The following is a 22,325-nucleotide window of genomic DNA, read 5'->3' as shown; positions in this document are numbered from 1 at the left end:
AGCTTTTTGTAATGCCTCCTCCTCTCCAAATGTATTAAATTACAATGGAGTCTGTATTGGTGGGTCAAAAATTAGAAGGAAGGCTGCTTAGAAGCAAAAATGGGTCTTCATTTGAATACAGATTCTCATAAGCAAGAGTTAGCTGACCTTAAACCAGAGAGGGGAAGTGTCCACCTATGTGAAATACTGTAAACCAAAGCTTCTCAAACTTTAATGTGTAAAGAAACTACCATCTCCTCCTCCTATCTTGTAAAAATTGCAGATTTTGACTAGTAGGGCTGGGAGGGCCTAGGATTCTGAATTTCTAATAAGCCCCCAGGTGATTCCATTGCTACTGGTCCTAGTACCATACTTGGGGTAACAAGGCTGTAAAGCAGAAAGGCCCTTTCTGGCACTTGTACTTGCCCAAATTTCCTTCCACTCCCTAAAATTCTTTTACTTTGCTGCTGAGTATGAAAGTCCACCAATTATACTTTCTGAAACAAGGTGCAGATATATTCACTACTTAACATTAACTTGTTTAATCAGATAATTTTCCTCATTATACCCACTGAATTAGGAACTTTAAGAATGGACATTGATTGTTGTGGGTAAGTAATAAAGAATTTAGTAATGAGGCACTGTATTAAAGAGTGAACATAGAGGTGGAACATGAAAAGGTTAGTAAGAAAGGTGGGTATTGGGCACCTGCAGAGTTCTGTGAAAGCAGGGGCACTTGGGGTTCTGCCAAAGGCCATATTAGCAAATAGGAGGAAGTGAAGAGGTGAGAGGCTACTTATAATGAACCTCATAGTTTCATAGCCTTGCCTTGGGCCAGTCTGAGGAAACCTGATCCTAATAAAAATAGCAAGTCTAGTCCTTGTTTTTTATAGAAAGATAATATGACGCCTGTATATATCAGTAAAGATTCACTGTTTTTTCTCAATTTGCTTATGCAGTTGTGAAATTCAAGAAGTTAGTTTGGTAAATGCACATGCTAGTTGAAACTGTAGGAAATGTCTTCTAATAAATATGTGAGATTTCAAGATAGGATTTAGAGCTAAAATTATGACCAGTGACTGACAATACAGAATGATAGCACTTAAATGAGTCAGAGATCACCGAGCCTTTTTATCCTATGGATGCAGAAACTGAAAACAAGCAGGTTTAAATGGATTTCTCAACTTCATTCAGGTAGTTAATGTAATAGTGTGGACTTGACTACCATGACTGTTGACTTTTAACCAAGGGCTTTCTATAATACTATGTACAAGTTAAAAAACCCAGGTTAACATTTCCCAAAAGGTTTCACATTTTAATGTCAGTAAGTTTTTTTTTTTGTTTTTTTTTTTAATGTATAGAAGTTTTTTTTTAAAATTTTTGGCCACAAAGCATGTGGGAATCTTAGTTCCCCAAGCAGGGATCAAACCCATGCCCCCTGCATTAGGAGCACAGAGTCTTAACCACTAGACCACCAGGGAGGTCCTATATAGAAGCATTTTTGTGCTTAGTGATCTTGTACTTAATGGTTCAATTACTTTTGACAAATTTCCAATATTTTGAAACTTTTCTTTTCTTTCTTTCATTCTTTCTTTCTTATAAATCCTTGTGTCACGAGCTCCATTTTTAAAAAATTTCTAGGAGACCTATGCAATTTATTATAAATGAGATCAACACCAAGATAAACCCATTTATTTTCTGAACATATTCCAGGTGTCACCAAGAACCCTCCGTTTTTTTTTTTAACATCTTTATTGGACTATAATTGCTTTATGATGTTGTGTTAGTTTCTGCTTTATAACAAAGTGAATCAGCTATACATATACATATATCCCCATATCCCTTCCCTCTTGCATCTCCCTCCCACCCTCCCTATCCCACCCCTCTAGGTGGTCACAAAGCACCGAGCTGATCTCCCTGTGCTATGCAGCTGCTTCCCACTAACTATCTATTTTACATTTGGTAGTGTATATATGTCAATGCTACTCTCTCACTTCGTCCCAGCTTACCCTTCCCGCTCCCCGTGTCAAGAGCCCTCCTTTTGATAAAACAGTAAAATCTACTCTCTTATCCTGAAAGTAAGCCTGGTTTTCTTCTGAAATTCCTCCACCTACTATACACATATTTCCATGTCTGAATTTGGATAGCTAAAGGCAGATGCGAAGTAGAAGTTAGAGTCAAATGAGATATATATGTAGTCCTGACCTCTGATGTTACCCCACCTGTCAGCTTAGCCTGCTTGGTCAGGACACACCTTGAAGCAGTTGGAAGGTAAATATTAAACAAATAAAGGTTAGTATGTACTACTTCACAATGGAGATTGTAAAGCAGTGAAATTTCTCACCAGGAAGGTCACAGACTAATATGTTACTTTCCCAGGCTCCACCTTCCCCCTTATCAAAAATGTATTATGATATCAGACTTTCATACTCTAATGTGAGTTTTAACTCAACTTATTGCATTTTCTAAAACAATTTGGATCTTATACCTCTGTGCTACTCTAAGTAAGAGTGACAAAAATGTGAGGTCTCCAATCTTATCTGTTACTGACATTGGTAGAGGACAAGAAAGCATTGTTTTAGTGGAGAAGGTTTTCAGAACCCCTGAAATCTCACTCAGTAGAGAACAGACTATTCTGGCATTATTGTTCTGGCGCCTGCAGGTTAATTCATTAGGTTATAAAGCACAGAATTCACTATAGTTAGCCTAAAAGGTGAATGCAAAATTTTGGATTCAATGTCTCTGAAAACAAAAACACACCTTTTTAGAGGAGTTCTTCAAATACAAGAGAACTGAATTTATGTTATGCCAGCAGGACTTTCTTTTTAGTGCCCCATTCAGTGGAATTTTATTTGGAATACTTATGGATGTTAATTTATAATGTCTTCAGGATTTATGTTTAAACAACATGTTTTTAAATAGATTACTTTAGAGGCTGATGAATCAGAATAATAAAAATAAGAAATATGTACATTCATTTCTCAGAGGAAAGGCATTAGATAAACCCAGAGTAATGTTGTTATTGTCTTAAGATTGCTCTTTCTTTTCCTAGCTCAAGAAAATGTACTTAATAATTTTCTGAATGTCTCTAAAAGTCTGGATGTCATTTCTCTATGTTGAAATTTTGTCTGTTTTAATGAGATTTAACTTATATACAGCAAAACTCACCTGTCAGAGATATTTAATTGTCCTGTAAATCGATCTGATGAACTAATCACTGCTAATGTTTTAACAGGTATGGACTTATCAGTGTGTTCTCTAATAGAATTACACTCTGGGAACTTTTTGAAATAGAATCTTACCCAAAGTCGAGATTCTTCTGGAATGATTCCAAGGATACTTGCAAATCTGTGGTCAGAGTATTTTGGAACAGACAGTTCTCAAAACAATCTCACCACATAGACCCTTAACTAGCAGCCCAATCCTTTATACCAGTATGACTGGACTGCCCCTATAAAAATTTTCCCTATAATTACAGAGCTAAATGAGAATTCCCCTTTCTGATGTGTAAAACCTTTTTACAGGTCAAGGATGAGATAGTATAAAGTAAATCCCTTCAGTATGAGAGACAGAACATAGCATGTAGAAATCTGTGCTTTCCTTTTTAAAAAAAAGTAAATAAATAACTAGCACACATCCCTCTAATACCTTTTTTACCAGAATACCTTCAAATACAATCATATGGCAAATGAATAAATATTTACTGAGCACCTACTATGTGTCAGACGCTATGCTGTGTGGTTTTAAACGTGCACATTTCATTATTCTTACTATACCCATTCCTCCCTTTTATAAAGCAAATCCAGTGTTTACAATGCTTACAATCAAGGCTCTAAATTTCACATATGTAAATATAAATAAAATGGTTGTATGATTTATATATCCATTAGACCATATTCCTTGAGGTGAAAGACTACCTGTTCACTTTTCTACCTCTGAGCCTGAGCCTAGTCCAATGCCTGACACTTAGTACATAGGATCTCATTAGATCTTTTTTGAATAATTCTTTTTTTAGGGGGGGCTGGTCCTGTGGCTTGCTGGATCTTAGTTCCCTGATCAGGGATCAAACCCAGGCCATAGCAGTGAAAGAGCCAAGTCCTAACCACTGGACAGCCAGGGAATTCCCTGGAATAATTCTTAAAGAAATTGTGGAATGGTTTGTTGGACAGATCATTGTGATTAGTTCTTCATAAGTGTATTACTGATATAAATGGTGTTTCAAGTTACTAGGTAAAGGGGAGTAATATGTGAACTTGACCTTCCTCAACAGTGCTTTGTACGTAATGAGTACTCAATAAAGATTTAATTAAATGGGGAATTTTAAAAAGCATTGTGAGGGGTACAAAGCTCTATATGACATGGTTTTATAAAAATATATGTAATCAGAGACTCCACTTCCGTAGTCCCCAGGCTCGGGGTTTACTCATGCCCTAGTTTTTCCTCAGAGTGTGAATACTGGATCCTTGTAGTCTAGTATGCTTGGAGAATCCAGGGTAACCAGTGCACAGAATTTCTTGCTGCTATCATGAAATGGAATGCTGATAGCAAATGGCAGCTGGCCTCTACAGAGTGCTGGCTGGTCCTCTGTTCTGACTGCTGCCAAGGCACTGGCAGGATACTTGTTCATAACAATATCCTCTATCCACATGCACTGCTGCCTTATGGGCCATAATCTGGTCCTGGACCCAGAATCAGGATGTGCTCAAGTATTTGCTACTTTATGGACCCAAGACTCTGGCTAATTTTTCTCTTTTCCTCTTTGGAAGCCGGGTAAATTACTGCTAAATTTAGCTCCAAACAGAAAGATACATTGTTTTTCTAGCCTGAAGTTCCAGCCAAGCCTTCATCCTCAGAGTTATGACCACCTTCTAAGTCCCTGGGCCCCACAGAAGAGAAGAAATAGCTCTTTATTTGTACTTATGGGCCCTCCTTCCTGTACGTTCCTTGGTTCCTGCCATGGGATTCAAAGAATGGACAGTAACTACCTTTTAGGCAGCCAAGTAGGAGGTGGTCTTGCTTGGATGCGGCCAGCCCCCGTACTGCCTATTTTCTGTTGTTTTGTGAGCATTCCAGCCTCTTCTCTCCATCTTGGATCCTTTGCTACCTATGAAAGGAGAAAGCGCTTCTATCAGCCTTGGGATCCTCTTTTCTCTGGGTTCACCTTTGTTTCTTGAAAACTCCAAAACATGCCTTAGCTTTTATGGTTCTCCTTTGTGCAGCCTTCTATACATACCCATCTTTTCCAGAGCAAATAAAAGCAAGGACATAGCTGGGCAGTTCCTTCTGGCCTTAAGAGTCTTTGATGATTACTCCCAAACAAAGCTCAGAGCTGCTAACATTCCCAATTGACTGTAGGGACCTTAGAGTGGGTCTTGATGGCTCTTTCAAAAGGATTACGTCTTCTTTTCCTCTTTCAGAATTAACCTCCTTAATTCTAGAAATCTTGGAGGCAGTTTCACAGCTTTAGCCTACGTCTCTGCCCTTCATTAAAAGCAGTGTCTCTGATAACTTGATTTCTCTATGGCATCCATTGGAGATAAGTTTTTGGAGCAAAGCCCCTAAATGTGTATGATGTCTTAATAGTTTTGAATTTGGAGCTTCCCCTTTCTCTGAGTCTAGTCTTAAAACTTGTGACCAGAGAGATCCAACGATTCTCTATATTCTCAAAAAAAATTTTTGTTTAAGTCTTTTTTTTTTTTAATTAATTGATTAATTTATTTATTTATGGCTGTGTTGGGTCTTTGTTTCTGTGCGAGGGCTTTCTCTAGTTGCGGCAAGTGGGGACCACTCTTCATCGCGGTGCGCGGGCCTCTCACTATCGCGGTCCTCTCACTATCGCGGCCTCTCTTGTTGCGGAGCACAGGCTCCAGACGCGCAGGCTCAGTAATTGTGGCTCACGGGCCTAGGTGCTCCGCGGCATGTGGGATCCTCCCAGACCAGGGCTCGAACCCATGTCCCCTGCACTGGCAGGCAGATTCTCAACCACTGCGCCACCAGGGAAGCCCTTGTTTAAGTCTTAAGGTCCTAAATCCTAATACATGCAACAACATGGATGGATCTCAAAAGCATTATCCTAAGTGAAACAAGACAGACTCACAAAGTTACATACTATATGATTCCATTTATATTATATTCTAGAAAAAGCAGAGGTCATAGGGACAGAAGACACATCAGTGGATGCCAGGGACTGGCAGGGTTTGGGGGAGGGGTTGATTACAAAGAGGGCAGTTTTTTAGAAGATAGAAGAACTGTTCCATATCTTGATTTTGGTGGTAGTTAAATGACTCAAAACTCACAGAAATGTACTAGGGTACAGTGTTAGTAAAGAGTGAGTTTTACCATATATAATCATAATTTTTAAAAATGGAAAAAACTGTTTCACCCAGATACTTTTTTTTTTTTTTTTTTTCACCCAGATACTTTTAAGAACCTACAAACACTTGGGGGTGGGGTGGGTGATGGTGGTGGGATGACTTGGGAGATTGGGATTGACATGTATACACTAATATGTATAAAATAGATAACTAATAAGAACCTGCTGTATAAAATAAAATAAAATTAAATTAAAAAAAAAAAGAACCTACAACCACTTAACCACATTTATAAAGATATTTTCTACACGGGGTCATCAATAACTTTTAGGGCACCATCATTGGAACACTATATTGATATCTAGTCCCCTTCTAATATCTGCTTCTTTTGTAGGACTTCAGCAATTTGTCCTAAAATTTTATTTCTTTCTTTCCCAGGGGTGGAAAGGTCATTCCAGATAATACCCTCAGATTCTGGAAATCATTACTTCTATCACAGGCTGAATGCCCTTTCCCACAGACTATTGCAACATAACGCGTTGGGCATGTCTCTGATGGCTTATCTAGGCTTGGGGTAATTTGCGTTTTCTTGAACACCAAGACTTGCCACAGTCCTTGCTTCAAGAAGAGTGCTGTTATTTTTTAGAAATTTTTGGAGTCTGAGTTAGAAGCTTTAGAAACTACCTTCTATATGTCTACATTACACAAAACTCTCCAGGGATGGGGATCACAAAGAAGAAATTAATATCATCATGTCCTCTCTCCTGCATATTCTGCCAACCACTCTATATCTGCCTGGTTTTGAAGCATAGTTTAGAATCCTTTCAAGCTCAGACTCACCACAGACTCTAGTCTCTGTCTACCACATTAGCAGGGACTTTAAGTATCTCATCCATCCATGTGCCCTAGCCTGTCTGTAGCATCATAGCCATTGTCTAAAAAATATTCAATACTTCCCACTTTGGGAGTTTCAATTAGTCCATACTATAAGTATGTGCTAGATGGGAATTCATAAATATCCTGGATAAGGCCCCTGGTAATGTAACTTATTGTCTCCATGAACACATGATACAAATATTGTCCCACCTTTTCATCTTCCCAAATAAATTGCACTAGTCCCAAATCCACTTATCAGGAAGTCTAGAATTGCTGTCTCTTCAGGCTCCTTCCTCCCACTGAATTTTCAATTAACTCAAGGCCTTAAGCAGTTCAAAAGTTCAGTCTGACATCCTGCCTGTGACGAAGACTGTCAGCTGATCACCAAAGCTAGGATTGTTAGATTTAGCATGTAAACATACAAGATGCCCAAATATTATATGGAATATAACTTATACTAAAAAAATTATTTGTTATTTATCTGAAATTTAAATTTATCTAGGTGTCGTATATTTTATCTGGCCCCTACACCAACCATTTCTTCTCTCTGGACATACAGCTCTACTATATTTCCCAGCTTCTCTTGCAGTTAGGTGGGGTCATGTCACTGAGTTCTAGCCCTTAACCTCTCAAGCACAATCCTCCTTTCTCTCTTTCTTTCTAGCTGGATGGGGAATCCATCTGGTAAAGATGATGGGGCCACAAGATGGAGGGATTCTGGGTACCTACATCATCTCTTGAGTGGGAGCTGCCCAGGAGAATCACCCAGGACAGTCATGTGCTGTGACCCATGAACACTGCATTAAATGTTATTTTTATTGTTAAGCCACTGAGATTGAGCATTTATTTATTATAGCAGATAGTTTTACCTTAACCAATACAGGACATTAGTATCTTGAAGTGGACGGAGTGCTGTTATCTTAGTCTGTTCAGCTGCTGTAACAGAATACCATACACTGAGTGGCTTATAAACAACAGAAATTTATTTCTCACAGCTCTGGAGGCTGGGAAGTCCAAGATCAAGGTGCTGCCAGATTCTGTGCCTGGTGAGGCCCTGCTTCCTTGTTCATAGATGGCCATCTTTTCGCTGTGTCTTCACATAGCAGAAAGGAGAATGGATTTCTCTGTGGTCTCTTTTAAAAGGGCAAAATCTCATTCATAGAGCTCTGCAGCTAACATATACAAAACCCTAAAATCTGTGACATCAGCTTAGTGGATCAGCAGTGGGAAGTAAGGAAACAGATATCCAAACTTAGAAAAATGGTGACGCATATTATGCGCTAAAAAAAGATTTGATAAGACGTCACTTGAAATAACTTAGAAGGATGACTGTGTGCCTAAATGCATTTGTAATTCTAGGGCAGAGAGGTTAATCTTTTCATCTCTTCTCTTTCTTTTTTCCCTTCCTTCCTTCCTTTCCTTTTTTCGTTTTGGTGCCATGTACCCCTATGGCAGTTTGGTGAAGCTGACAGACCCCATTTCAAAGTAATATTTTTAAATGTATGAAATAAAATGTGTACCAGAAAACCAACTGTATTGACAAATGCTTAGGAAAATACTTTTAAAAAGCAAAGATGTGATACAGTAACATATCTGCATCTTTATTAATCCATTAAATAACAAGATCTAGGAATGTGTGATGGTTAATTTTATGTGTTAACTTGACTGGGCACTGGGTGCCCAAGTATTTGGTCAAACGTTCCTGGTGTGTCTGTGAGTGTGTTTCTGGATGAGATTAGTATTTGAATTAGTAGACAAGCAAAGCAGATTGCCCACCCCAATGTAGGTGGGCCTCATCCAATCCATTGCAGGCCTGAATAGAATAAAAATGCTGAGTAAGGGAGAATTCATTCACTCTTTGCCTGACTGTCTTCAAGCTGGGACACTGGTATTCTGTCTTGAGACTCAGACTTGGACTAGAACTTACATCATTGGCTCTTCTGGGTCTCAGGCCTCCAGACTCAGACTAGAACTATACCGTCAGCTCTCCTGGGTCTCCAGCCTGCCAACTGCAAATCTTGGGACTATCATAATTTCAAAGTAGCAATGAGTATATGAGTGTAAACAATATCTTGAGGTATGTTACAACATGTATGCAACAACTATAATATTATATGAATATACCTGGGACATAATTCACAGGAGCTGCTAATACTACTGTGATTTGTTGCCTACATTCATAACTGAATAAAGGAAATGTTAACTTTCAGTTGGGGTTAGTGAAAATAAAGATGTAATTTGTTTCCCATGTTGGTGGACACTGTTGGTTCTCTGCCTGATCTCCTCAGATCCTTTGTAGGGGTTCCATCTGCTAATCCCACAGTTTCTATTACATTTGCTTTACCAGCTTTCACCTGAGACATTTCAGAGCACTGTCCTTGGGCTATGGGAGCCCTTTGTCTACAGATGTAGAAATTTGGAAATGCATGGGTGTTTAAGTCCAGAGGGCAGCCATGGCCAGTAAGTGACTGGTGAGGATGTATGACAACCCAGCTTCTTTGCTCTGAGGTATAACATATGCTCCAGAGTTCCCCTGTTGGATCAAGCTGAGGTTGGAACTTTGCCTAAAATTGCATCCTATCGTTATTCTGTTTTTCCCTCATTCCTGGTTAATCCTTAATAAATCACTTGCACATGAATCCTCATTTCAGTGTCTGCTTCCAGAGAACTTGACTTAATGTACCATCCAAGTTACAAATCCTTAGGTCTAGAATCCCTGCTCTAGGGAAGTGGTTGGAAAGAGTTTGAATGCTAGTGTATTTGAATTTTAACTTTCTGCTCTCAGCAAGTTATTCTTGAAAGAGATGAGTGTAGGCTAGAATTGAGCTGGACTCAATTCAGGCAGAGATCAAAGAGGATGAGGAAAATCCAGAGATCATGAGCTTTATAGGGCTGGGAAATCCTATGGCTTCTAGATTCCAAATATTAAAGGATAAGATAAAAAAAGCCTTGAGAGAAAAAGGCTCAGCAAGACTACTGAGTAAACAAAATGACAGCTGTGTGGCAATTAGGCAATTAGGGATGTTCTCTTCTCTGCCAACCCTTAAGGTAACCACTTTTTAGGTGAAAGAGCAAATCATGAGGTAAAGAAGCAAAGAATTAAGATGACCCTGAGAAATGGATCTAGATATGGTTGCCAAATTTAGCAAATAAAAATACAGGATACCCAATATTTTATCTGGCAACCCTAGGTCTAGTAAATAACTTCGGGAGTAGTTACTGGCACCTGAGTCTCAAAGCAAATAGATCAGAATAGCCAAGTTCTGGAACTTGGAATTGTATTGATAAAGAACCCACAAGCCTAGTCTATAAAGCTTTTGCCTATCCAGGAAATTTTAAAACAGCTCTCAAGCCTCCACATTTGCGTGGGCAGGGAACACACTGTGAAAGTCCCCAAAGATGACGCACTCTCTGACATTGGCTTCAGATGTGGCCATGAAGGATAACGGAAAAGGAAGAGCCTCTTAGAAGATGGAGCCAGGGACTGCAGAGAAAATTGGGAAGAGGAATTCTTCCCAAAGAGCAGGACCATGGTCTAATCAAGGAAATTCTTCCACCCCAAGACAGAGGTCTTCACAGTGCCTGCGCAGCTGGTTTTCACAATTGCAAAGGACTGGCAACTGTGTGTTACCTCCTCTTCTTCTTTTTCCTGAATGGGGGTTTGTTTGTTTGTTTGTTTGTTTTACTGTGGATAGTATGTCCTAGCTCTGCCATTGAATGTAGGGGAGGGGAGAGGACAATTTACAGAAAACTTGTTTCCCTAATTCTAAAGTCATCAGACCATGAGGAGCTATTTCCAGACCTAGAAAATACTGACACAGAAAATACTGTGTCACCCAGAGATCCTGGATTTTGAGCTTGATGTAATGACTGGAAGAGATTTTGAGTTGTTTCCCTTGGTGGAGAAAGAGGATTGTGTTCTGTATATGATAAAAAGGGATGAAATGGATATTTGATGGCCAGGAGAGAAGACTGTGGCAGAGACCAAACCCATGTTCTCTTCTTCCTGGGCACATAGTTTGACAACAGTTCCTAGTCTTTCTTGCAGTTAGGTGTTGGCCATTTGTCTGAAAAGTATAGTAACTTCTAGGCCGGATCCATAAAAACTTCCCAGGATTGGGGAATTCCCTGGCGGTCCAGTGGCTAGGGCTGGGTGCTTTCACTGCCAGGGCCCAGGTTCAATCCCTGGTCAGGGAACTAAGATCCCGCCAGCCGTGCAGCATGGCCAAAAACAAACAAAAAACAAACAAACAAAAAGCTTCCCAGGAGTGATCCTTCATGCTTGTCCCTTATCCCCACGTTTGATCCCTGGAAGGTAATGATCCCCAGAGCAACCTTGGGAACACAATATTGAAGTTGGCAGAACCACACGGAGGAACTTGGGTACTTGAGTCACCATTCAGAGGAGAGCTGCCTAAGAGAACCACCTAAACAGAAACACACACTTTGGACTGTTGGGTGAATGAAGATTATGCTAAACTACTGAGATTTTTGCCAACTCATCTAATATTAAGATTAAGCGGCTCTCAAAATATGGCCCCAGACCAGCAGCGTCAGTATCACCTGGCAACTTGTTAGAAATCCAAATTTTCAGTCTCTTATCCAGATCAGAACTCCGGAGATGGGGCCCAGCAAGTCTCCTGTTGATCCTGATGCACACTGAAGTTTGAGAACGACTGACTAAGGAAACAACTGATGTTATTAACTAATACAGTATCCAAGTGGGCAGTCCCTAAAGTGGACCAGTCTATTGTTCCTATTGTTTCACAGTGATGCTACTGACCACTGGTCTAACTCTACTGACAGAAGATACTGGTACCCTTCTGACCCTGATCGCAGCACAGGCCATGATAGAACCTTGAGGGAGGATGGTCCTTTTCATTCAGTGATAAGCTCATCTAAGGTTGATTTTCAAAGGGGTTTCATTGGTGCTCGTTTTTCTCAGACCCATCACCTCATAGACCAGGCACCACAAGAGCACTGTGTCAGTTAGGATGATCGACTTGTCCTGGTTTGCCTGGGACTTTCCTGGTTTTAACAATGAAAGTTTCTTGTCCTAGGAAACGATCCCCTGTCTCAGACCATCTGGGACTGTAATAGGGAAGAACCTTTGTATTCTATTACAAGTTAATCACTAAAGGCATGCTGCCTATAAGCTTAAATTATACAAAATGGCCCATCTCTGGGAACCCTGCCTTCCAGGTAATAAGCATTAAGCTAAAATACCTTTGTTTAGCTCACAGGAATCATCCTGACCAGGCCCACCTGTGAATGACTGCAAGCAGGAAGAAATGAACACATCCCCTCTGGAGGCTGACCAGAACCAGAAAATGTTTGACTTTACTCCCTTCCCTTTTAGTATAAAAGAACCCTGAATTCTGACTCAGGCAAGATGGTTCTTTGGAACACGGGTCCACCATCTTCTCGGTCTGCCAGCTTTCCAAATAAAGTCTCTAATCCTTGCTCCAACGACTGTCTCTTGATCTGTGGGCCTGTCACGCAGCAAGCAGTGTGAGCTTGGACTTGGTAACAGGATGTTTGGTCACCTTAGTCAATGTGGGTTGAAATGTTCACCATTTGTGACCCAGAGCCTGTTCTCTCACAAGGGTGATCCATAACTCAACGAGTCAGGAAACTTTTTACTTTCAACTCCCAAACACAAAAGTCCTAATTACACTATCTTTCCCAGATAATTGACCTACTCATCTTTGAAGCCAGATATGCTGACTGTCTTATAGTTCTCTGCACACCTGCTTTTGTGGATGTGTGATTGCCGGGGTGGGGGTGGAGGGTCTCTTTCATGGTCAGTGGATAAAAGTGACCAAGGTAACTTTCGAGTGCTTACCTCACTAAAGGGAGGGAGGAGGGGTAGGTACATTGATGTGTACCCCAACTTTATTTTTTATTAAAAAAATTTTTTTTGCATTTTATTTTATTTTATTTTTTTTTGAGGTATAGTTGATTTACAATATTATGTAAGTTTCAGGTGTACAACATAGTGAGTTACAATTTTTAAAGATTACACTCCATTTATAGTTATTAAAAAATATTGGCTGTATTTCCTTTGCTGTACAATACATCCTGTAGCTTATTTATTTTATACTGTATCCCAACTTTATAATGCAAGGTAGGATGTTAACTTTGCTGTGAATAATACACAAGATAAGGATTTCTTGGGGTTTCCCTGGTGGCACAGTGGTTAAGAATCTGCCTGCCAATACAGGGGACAACGGGTTCAATCCCTGGCCCGGGAGTACCCCACATGCTGCGGAATAACTAAGCCCGTGCGCCACAACTATTGAGCCTGCGCTCTAGAGCCCACGAGCCACAACTACTGAGCCCGCGTGCCACAACTACTTAAGCCTGCACGCCTAGAGCTCGTGCTCCGCAACAAGAGAAGCCTCTGCAGTGAGAAGACCATGCACTGCATTGAAGAGTAGCCTCCACTCACCGCAACTAGAGAAAGCCTGCGCGCAGCAATGAAGACCCAACCCAGCCAAAAATAAAAATAAAGAAATAAAGAAATGCACATCCTCTATTAAAAAAAAAAAGATAAGGATTTCTTCTTTCCTTAATTTCTTTAGGACTCGTTCAGAGCACTGGTTTTCAATGGTGGGTGTGGGGTTCATATCTAAATTAAGTGGGGGAGATATTTTTTGAAGTACAAATCCTCCACTGATATGGAGTGCTGACTGGCCCTTAAATCCTGCCTGCTTCAAACTCATTAAAAACCTGGGGTTGGTTCCAGGACCATCTTCGGATTTGGGGTCCAATTCCATTTTAAATAAGAACCTTAATGTTCAGGCTTATGTACAATTACATGAAGTTTTAGCAACTTAGGAAGGGAAATTCTAAAATGCATTCAAATGGTTTGGACTGATCCAGCACATGAAGATTAAGTGACCTCTCACACTGTTTTAATCCTACCTTATGACCTTGTGGCAGTAACTATCTATGAAGAAAAAGAATGATGACACATGAAGACGAACTCATTATTTTGTAATGGCTTGATAGCATCATTACAGGACGAAGTCCATGGACTTTGGAGCCAAACTACCTAAGTTTGAATCATAGCTCTGCTACTTATTAGGTATGTGACCTTTGGGCAAGTAATTTCATCTCTGTGTCTCAATGTCCTCATCTGCCCATTTAACTGAGCAGTTATAACAAAGGCACAATATTGAGCAATAAAAAAATCCTTTTAGAAAGGGATGGAAGTGGGGGAAACAAGTCTGAATACTTAACGCTGGTTTATTTTTGTCCTGTGACTTTATTATCCTCACATCTCCCAGTTTGCAACCTAGTTCATGTGTGCCAAATGTTTGTAGAATCATATAAATTGAGCTTATTTATGTTCTGTTTAGAATTCTGAGGCATTATTAGACTCTTTGATGTATGCTGACCAAAGAAAAATGTATGTCTTCAAATAATGACTGCTCTGGAAAAGTCCTCGGTAGCAAATAGCTACAGATTTCTTCTATCCAAGGAGGACACCTAGAGGTCACTTTTGTAATGTGGCTGCCTATCCTGAAATGCTTTCCAAATTGTGTTCTTCACAGATCCAATCATAAATCATTCATCACAGATCCAATAAGTCCAAGTAGAATAAATGTTAATGTGTAGCTAATCTTTAAGGAGAGGAAATAGACCAAAAGAGGTTACATTTGTTTTCCAGGCACAGCAGAAGTACATTACAAGGTACAGAAGAGCTTTCAAATGTGATAGGTGGGGGGAACAGTTATGAAGGAATGTTTGGGGGACATTTGGGGAAATTTGAGTATTGACTGAATGTTGGGTGACGTTACTGAGTTCATGATGATATTCTTAGGTGTAGTTAGGGCATTGTGCTCTTGTAGGAGAATGTTTCTGTTCTAGGAGATGCAGGCTGACATATTCAAGGGTAATGTACAGATGTCTGAAACCTAGTTTCAGATGTTTTGGCAAAAGGGAAGTGTCCACATATGGAGAGAGATGAAGCAGGTGTAACAAGATGTCAACAGTTGGTGAATCTAGGTGGGGAGGAATATGAAGCTTCATTATACTGTTCTTCCAGCTTTTCTGCACATTCAATTTTTTTTCAAAAGTTTCAAATTATAATGTAAAAGCATTGAGCTAAATCACTTAAAATGTTAACTGAATTTGTATCTTAACTTGTGACATCTCTTGTGCTGTTTTGTTCCTGTGTTGATATTTAACTTTTTAAGTCTTATATTCCCACTGTATTGTAATCACTCACATGATTATCCACTGTTCTTTGTATCTCTCATAGGAGACACAGCAAACACTCACAAATATTTGCTGATGCTTGAAAAAAACCTGATAGAAAACTTCATAGCTCCCCACTTGTGCCCTGCTCTCACTGACCTTATTTAGGGCCCAGAGGATGCTTCTTTCTGCCCTTTCTCCAACCCCCAGCTTCCCCTGGCTGACTCATGTTCATCTTCCAGATTCCCACTCTAGTGGAAGCCTTCCTTGCCCTGCCTCTGTGCTCTTAGGTCATTTCCTCTCTCTTAGCACTTCAATATATTATAGTGTCTGTTATCTCAGCTGAATACCCCATTAGACTATAGTTTTCTTGAGAAGGGATTTTTTTTTTTTTTTTTTTTTTTTTTTTGCCTTTTTACAGCTGTAACCTTAGACCCTGACACAGTATCTGGCACATAGTAAGAACTTAATAAATAATTAGTGACTGAATGGCCAATGCTAGAGTGGCCAACTTTTTAGAGAGCCAGACTGGAATACTGCCCTACCAGACTGCCCCCCTTCCCAAATATATGTGTGTGTGTGTAAACTATACACATATGTGTTATTAATTTCATATAAAACATTTTAAAATAAGTGTTTATTTTATATCAAAGTGTTTAGGAAAAGATACAATAATGCATGTTAATCCATGTTAACTTGTTTGGTATGGCCTAACTAATTCAGTTCAGTCTATTTTAGACAGTATTGATGTCTTTGGGGGAGAGGAGAAAACTTTTGATTGATTTAGAAGTACTTGCCTTTCTCACTCTGGATTTGTGAGATTCTCAGAGTCAGAGCTTTCACTTCCCCTTCACAATGTTCAATTCCAAATTCTTTTCTGCAAATTGCGTAGTATGCTCTGTTTTGGTTATTTACTTTCTTAATCATGCTGTATGGCTCCTTCCATCTACCTCTCATTAAAATAACACAGTTGTCTAACTTTCTTTTTCATGTTTAGATCATGCGGGTGTAGGTGTTGTAATTGTTCTTTTTCATTACCTGAGTTCTTAGAAAATTCACAGTATTCCCAGTGTTAAAAGTTAAACTAGTACTATCTGGATACAAAGCATAATAGTTAATCCACAGGCAAAGCCAAAAATGGATTGTTACAAGGCATTTAAATTGCCCACTTAAATTGTATCACTCCTAGCAAGGCAACAATGGATGATTCATTATTGTGAACTGGTAATTAAGGTTGCCAACATCAGCTTCAGGAGTAAAAACAGCAACCAGTTACTACACAGGTGGGGTAGTTTGTGTTGGAGCCATTTGACCCTAAAAACAGTGTTGCTTTCAGACTCTATTTTTGTGGGCTGCCACAAGGCTTCTGCAGGTTTCCCCCAAGCTGTTGCACCAGTGTGGAAACTTTGTGTCCTGTGGAGGGGTTTCCCATTAAGTGGGACTTTTCAGTGCTACAACCCTGGCAAACTAGGACCATTGATCACACTAGTACTGGCAGCAATCCCTAAAATGTCAGAAAGACACAAGCAAAGAGAATGTCAATAATCAATTTTCAGAAATATGTTCCTTTGAGACTGTAAAATCAATTCTTAACCAAAAGCTAATTAATAGATACCTTGTCAGCATATATCAAAAAAAGCAGTAACCACTGAAGACAGCCATTGTTCATTAAGAACAATTCTAATGTACTGTTGTTCATTTTAAAGTACCCTTGTTTCAGGACCTACTGTATAGCACAGGGAACTCTACTCAATATTCTGTGCTAACCTATATGAGAGGAGAATCTAAAAAAGAATGAATATATGTGTATGTATAACTGAATCACTTTGCTGTACACCTGAAACTAACACAACATTGTAAACCAACTATATGCAATAAAATTAAAATACGAAAAAAATAAAGTACCATTGTTTCTTTTCTCGATAAGGTTATTAGATTAGTCAATGAGGGTAAATTCATAGACCCATATATGTTGATTTTTTTTTTTTTTTTTTTTTGGTAAGGCATTTAAACTGTCAACTGAAAAAAAATGCACAGCCTAAAAGTTGAGAATTATGTTTTATTCGAGGACATTACCGAGGACTATAGCCCGGGAAGATGCCTCTCAGACAGCTCTGACGACTGTTCCAAAGAGGTAAGGGAGGAGCCAGGATACATAGAAATTTTTGCTGAAAAAAAAATGTAGTCGAACATCAAAAGATTACTGCTAATCACACACGAAAAACAAACATCTCAAGTTAATGACTTTAGTGTTTTTCTATGTATGGGAAGATGCAAGAGTCTGGGCTTGTTAAATGTATTCCCTTGATATGCATCTTAACTATCTAGGGCCAGTATCCTGTTTTTCTGCATCCCAAATTCCCCTCAGGGTGCACATCGGGGGTGGCTGCAGCAGTGGCTGATGGCTTTATGGCCACAATATGCTTTGCTTACTGAAAAGGCAGGTGACATTCTTTGTCTACAGAACTATTTGAGAGTACGTTGCTGATGCGATGTGCCATTATTCCTTAGTACATTAGTGTGTATTTCCTATAAGCATTCTCTTGTATAATCACAATACAACTATCAAAATCAGAAAATTAACATGCATACATAGGTACCTTGTACTTCAGACCCTATTCAAGTTTTGCGAAATGTTTCTTAGAATAAACAGACCAATCCAGGATGATGTTGTCTTTAGATTGTGGTGCCTCTTTAGTCTCTCTCATTCTGAAATAGTTCCCCAGTCTTCCCTTGACTTTCATGATGCACTTTTGCAGATTACAGAATGTAGAATATCTCTCATTTTGGGGTTTCAGTATTTCCTGATGATTAGATCCAGACTCATTTTTGGTAGGAATATCCATGTTCTCTCCTTGCAACCTATCAGCGGGAGCATGATTTTGATTAGTCATGGTGATGTTATTTATTTTGATCACTTAATTAAGATGGTATCTGCCAGTCTTCTCCATTGTAGTGTCTCTTGATTAATAATTACTTATTAATAAGTATTTTGTAGGGAGGTTCTTGAAACATGTACATAACTCGTGACTTATCAAACTTTCAAATTATTTATATATTAATTTATATAAGTATGGACTCATGGCTTCCTATTTTATTCAATAGTTTTCTCCCTTTCCATATCTCTAACATCCTTCTCAAATAGTGAGAAAACTGGATTCCATTATCCTGACTATATTTACTTTTTTCCTAATTATTTATTTTGATGCTCGTATTTTCCAGATTTGTAAATGAGAGCCCATTCAAGCTAGCCTTTGCATTCTTTTGACATGCCCCACCTTCTCTGAGCATTGCCTTCTGGCATAGCTCTAGAGTCAGCTATTTTCCTGCCCCAGACCTGTTTCAGACCATTTCTCTAAGATGTTCTGGTTCCTTTTAGTAGAGAATTGTATCTAGAAGCCAAGATCTAGGCACTAGATGTGCTATTGCTATTGGGGTGTTTCTGATCTCAAATCTTTTCGTGGATAGAGTAGGGAATATTATATATTTTAAATTCCATATCATATTTCATAATTAGTAATAAAAACAGATGTACATTTCCATCTATGTACATGAATACACCCAGGGCTGGCATCGTGGGCGTGAGACCTGTGTGGTTGCACAGGGTCCCCCACTTAGAAAGACAGCTGCACTTGGTTTAATGCTCTGCTCTCACCATCTTGAAATTCTTAATTTTGAACAATGGACCCCACATTTCCATTTTGCACAGAGCTCTATAAGTTAAATAGTCAGTTCTGAATACACCGTAGGGTTCCTTTTAGTTTTTTCTCTTTTTATATCTGTAACTCCTTTCTCTGATAGTGAGAAACCTGGCTGACATTATGAATAAATTTACTTATTTGATTATGCCCCTTGTAGGTAACGAATCTCCCATAACTACTGCTTCCTCCCTGATGTGGATACTCTCCTCATGGCATCTAGGCTCTGACACTCCATGCTGAGCCACCACTTCCACATGGTGGCACTTCCCACAATATTCAGGTTCTGACAGTTCATGCAAGACTGCTTCTCCATGGAGATGCCCTGCTCACCCCACTTGGACTCTGACACTCTCTCTCCCCACTGGCTGGCTGTCCTCCCCACACGAATTCTCCTTTACCTTGCTGGGGCTCTGACAACCCATTCCAACCTGCCCCTCCGTAGGTATAGTGTTTATACAAACGAGGAAACAAATGGATATAGACTAGCCTAGAATAGAGAATATGAGTATATCACAAGAGTAAGCACTGTTTCCTGAAACTTTAAAGTTCAGTCATATATCAATGTATGTGTGTGTATGTGTGCGAACATATATGCATGTATGTGTGTGTATAACTGAACTGTAATGTAAAATATACTTTTTTACTATGGAGCAGGGTAAAATAAAATTCAAAAACCACTGGTACATACAGTATGATCCCAATTTTGCTTGAAAAAAGCGGACCCCGCCTCTATACACAAAGTAACAATATGAGGTGATGGATGTGTTAACTAACCTTATTGTGGTAATCATTTCACATTGTATACCTTAACCTTATACGATGCTATATGTCGATTATACCTCAATAAAGCTGCAGAAAAAAAGTGAACCAACTTTTAACAACTGAGGGGAGGCTTAAAGGACAACTTTCATTTCTTAATCTATGTTCTCTATTACTTTAATTCTTAGGACAGAGGAAGTTGTGTATTATTTATTTTAAAGATAAAATTAACAAAAATGTGTATGTGTGTGTATATATATACACAAACAAAAGAAAAAAACTGAAAGGAAAAACACCAAAAATATTTATATCTGAATGGTGGTATTATAGACAACATTTGCATTCTTCTTTATAATTTTATACATTTTCTAAGTCTCCTGAAATGAGAATTTATTACTCTGGTAGTTTTCCATTTATGTTTTCAAAAGAAATATATCTGACAAATTATTTGTAGAAAAGATAGAAAGTAGAGATTTCTAATGTTCTATTAATAAATACTTAATGGCCACTTTGTGTATACCAGGCACTGTACTAAGTTGTTGGGAATACACTGGTAAATGAGATCAACCCACTTCCTGCCCTCTTGGACTTAGAATCTAGTGAGGAAGACAGCTCTTAAACAGGTAATTACAATAATGTGGGATAAGTGTTGGTAGCAGGTAATGAATTGCTTTGAAAGTGCGTAGCAGCGTTAAGGTGAGGTAATCCAACCTAGACTAGGGTTTGGGAAGTCTTCCTAGGGGAAGACTTAGGCTAAGAGCTAAGAGATAAGTAGGAGTTAGCCAGGCAACCTGAAAAAAGGACTGCATTTTAGGCAGAGGGAACATTGAGAAGTAAGTTCAGCTTGCTTCTTTTGCTGAAAGCAGACTCACAAGAGATATAGTTGTGGAGCTGGAGAGGAAACAAGGAAGCTGAGGAAGGTCTGGCAAACTCTCTTAAGGGAAACATGCGAAAATGTCTTTGCAGCTTCTTCCATCTGCACTTGCAGCTTTTCTAGATAGCTCAACGGAAAATATAGTAGTTCTTGAAGCCACTAAACTAGTCACTTATTCACTAAAGGAAGACACTTGTGTGTACAATAAAGGACGGCACTTCTATGAGATTTTCAGCTTTTTTTTGGTCTTCATTTATTGCTAAAGGTTTCTCTTCAATTGTGAGAAAGTTTATTACTGATCACTTCAAAACATTAACATGCTGGGAAAGATCCTAATGGAGTAGCACAACTTACGTGCTCTACAGATATCATTCCCCAATTTACCATTTATGGATGAGTAATATGCATTAAATAAACATGGTATTTTATGGCATTTGTATTCACTGTATTGGTTGTATTGATTAGGATTATAACAGAAAAACAGCTCAAACTAGCTTAAGAAAAAAAATGGATTATAAATATAAATGCTTGCTTTTTCTCCCTGCATATCAATTCCCTCCTCTTCTCTGCTCCAAATGAGAGGAAACATGGCTGCCAAAATATCTTGCACTTTACATCTCACAGTCCGAGTTCTCAAAGAGGGTCTGGCCTCTCTCAATTCCAATTCCAAAATGTCCAGGGGAGGACTGTAATTGGCCAAGCTTGGGTCAGCTGACCATCCCTAGACCAATCACTATGGCTGGGGGTTTGAGAGTGAGGCAATTTTGTGTTGTTCTGAGAGCTTCACATATATTAACTCCTCATAAAACCCTTGAAGGTATACATTATTATTAACCTCATATTATAGGTAAGGAAATTCAGAGAGGAGTTTTCAGAAGGAAGGCATAAACATTGTAGCAAATGCTGAAGTTTGCCCAAACAAAATGGTAGCACTTCTGGTATTCCCCGTCCCCCCTTTTCTGGTAACTCTTCCCCATTACCCCATCCAGAGAAGTTTTCATGTTCTTCTGTGACTTGCTATTTTTTTTTTTTCAGTAAACTTTGGAGATCTTTTTAAGCCCTATATACCTATTTCATTCTTTTTTTTTCAACCAGTGCTTAGTATTACATTAACTATTCCTATGTTGATGAACAGTTACTTTGGGTTCAATTTTTCACTATTAGAAACAATACTGTGGGATGAATTGGGAGATTGGGATTGACAGATATACACTAAAATGTATAAAATAGATAACTAGTAAGAACCTGCTGTATAAAAAAATAAATAAAATAAAATTCAAAAATTCAAAAAAAAAGTAGAATTAGGAATAAAAAAATAAAAAAAAAAAGAAACAATACTGTGTGGGACTTCCCTGGTGGTCCAGTGGTAAGGAATCCACCTTACAATGCAGGGGACGTGGGTTAGATCCCTGGTCAGGGAACTAGGATCCCACACGGTGCGGGGCAATTAAGCCCGTGCACCACAACTACTGAGCTGGTGTGCCTCAACTAGAGAGCCTGTGTGCTGCAAACTACAGAGCCCACCCGCCCTGGAGCCTGTGCGCCACACCTAGAGAAGAGAAAACCTGCACACTGCAACTAGAGAGAAGCCTGCGTGCTGCAACAAAACATCCCTCATGC

Source organism: Balaenoptera musculus, chromosome 1 (assembly GCF_009873245.2).
Source record: "Balaenoptera musculus isolate JJ_BM4_2016_0621 chromosome 1, mBalMus1.pri.v3, whole genome shotgun sequence".
Taxonomy (NCBI): Eukaryota; Metazoa; Chordata; class Mammalia; order Artiodactyla; family Balaenopteridae; genus Balaenoptera; species Balaenoptera musculus.
The sequence above is the reverse complement of the archived record's forward strand: the minus strand, read 5'-3'. Positions refer to the sequence as shown.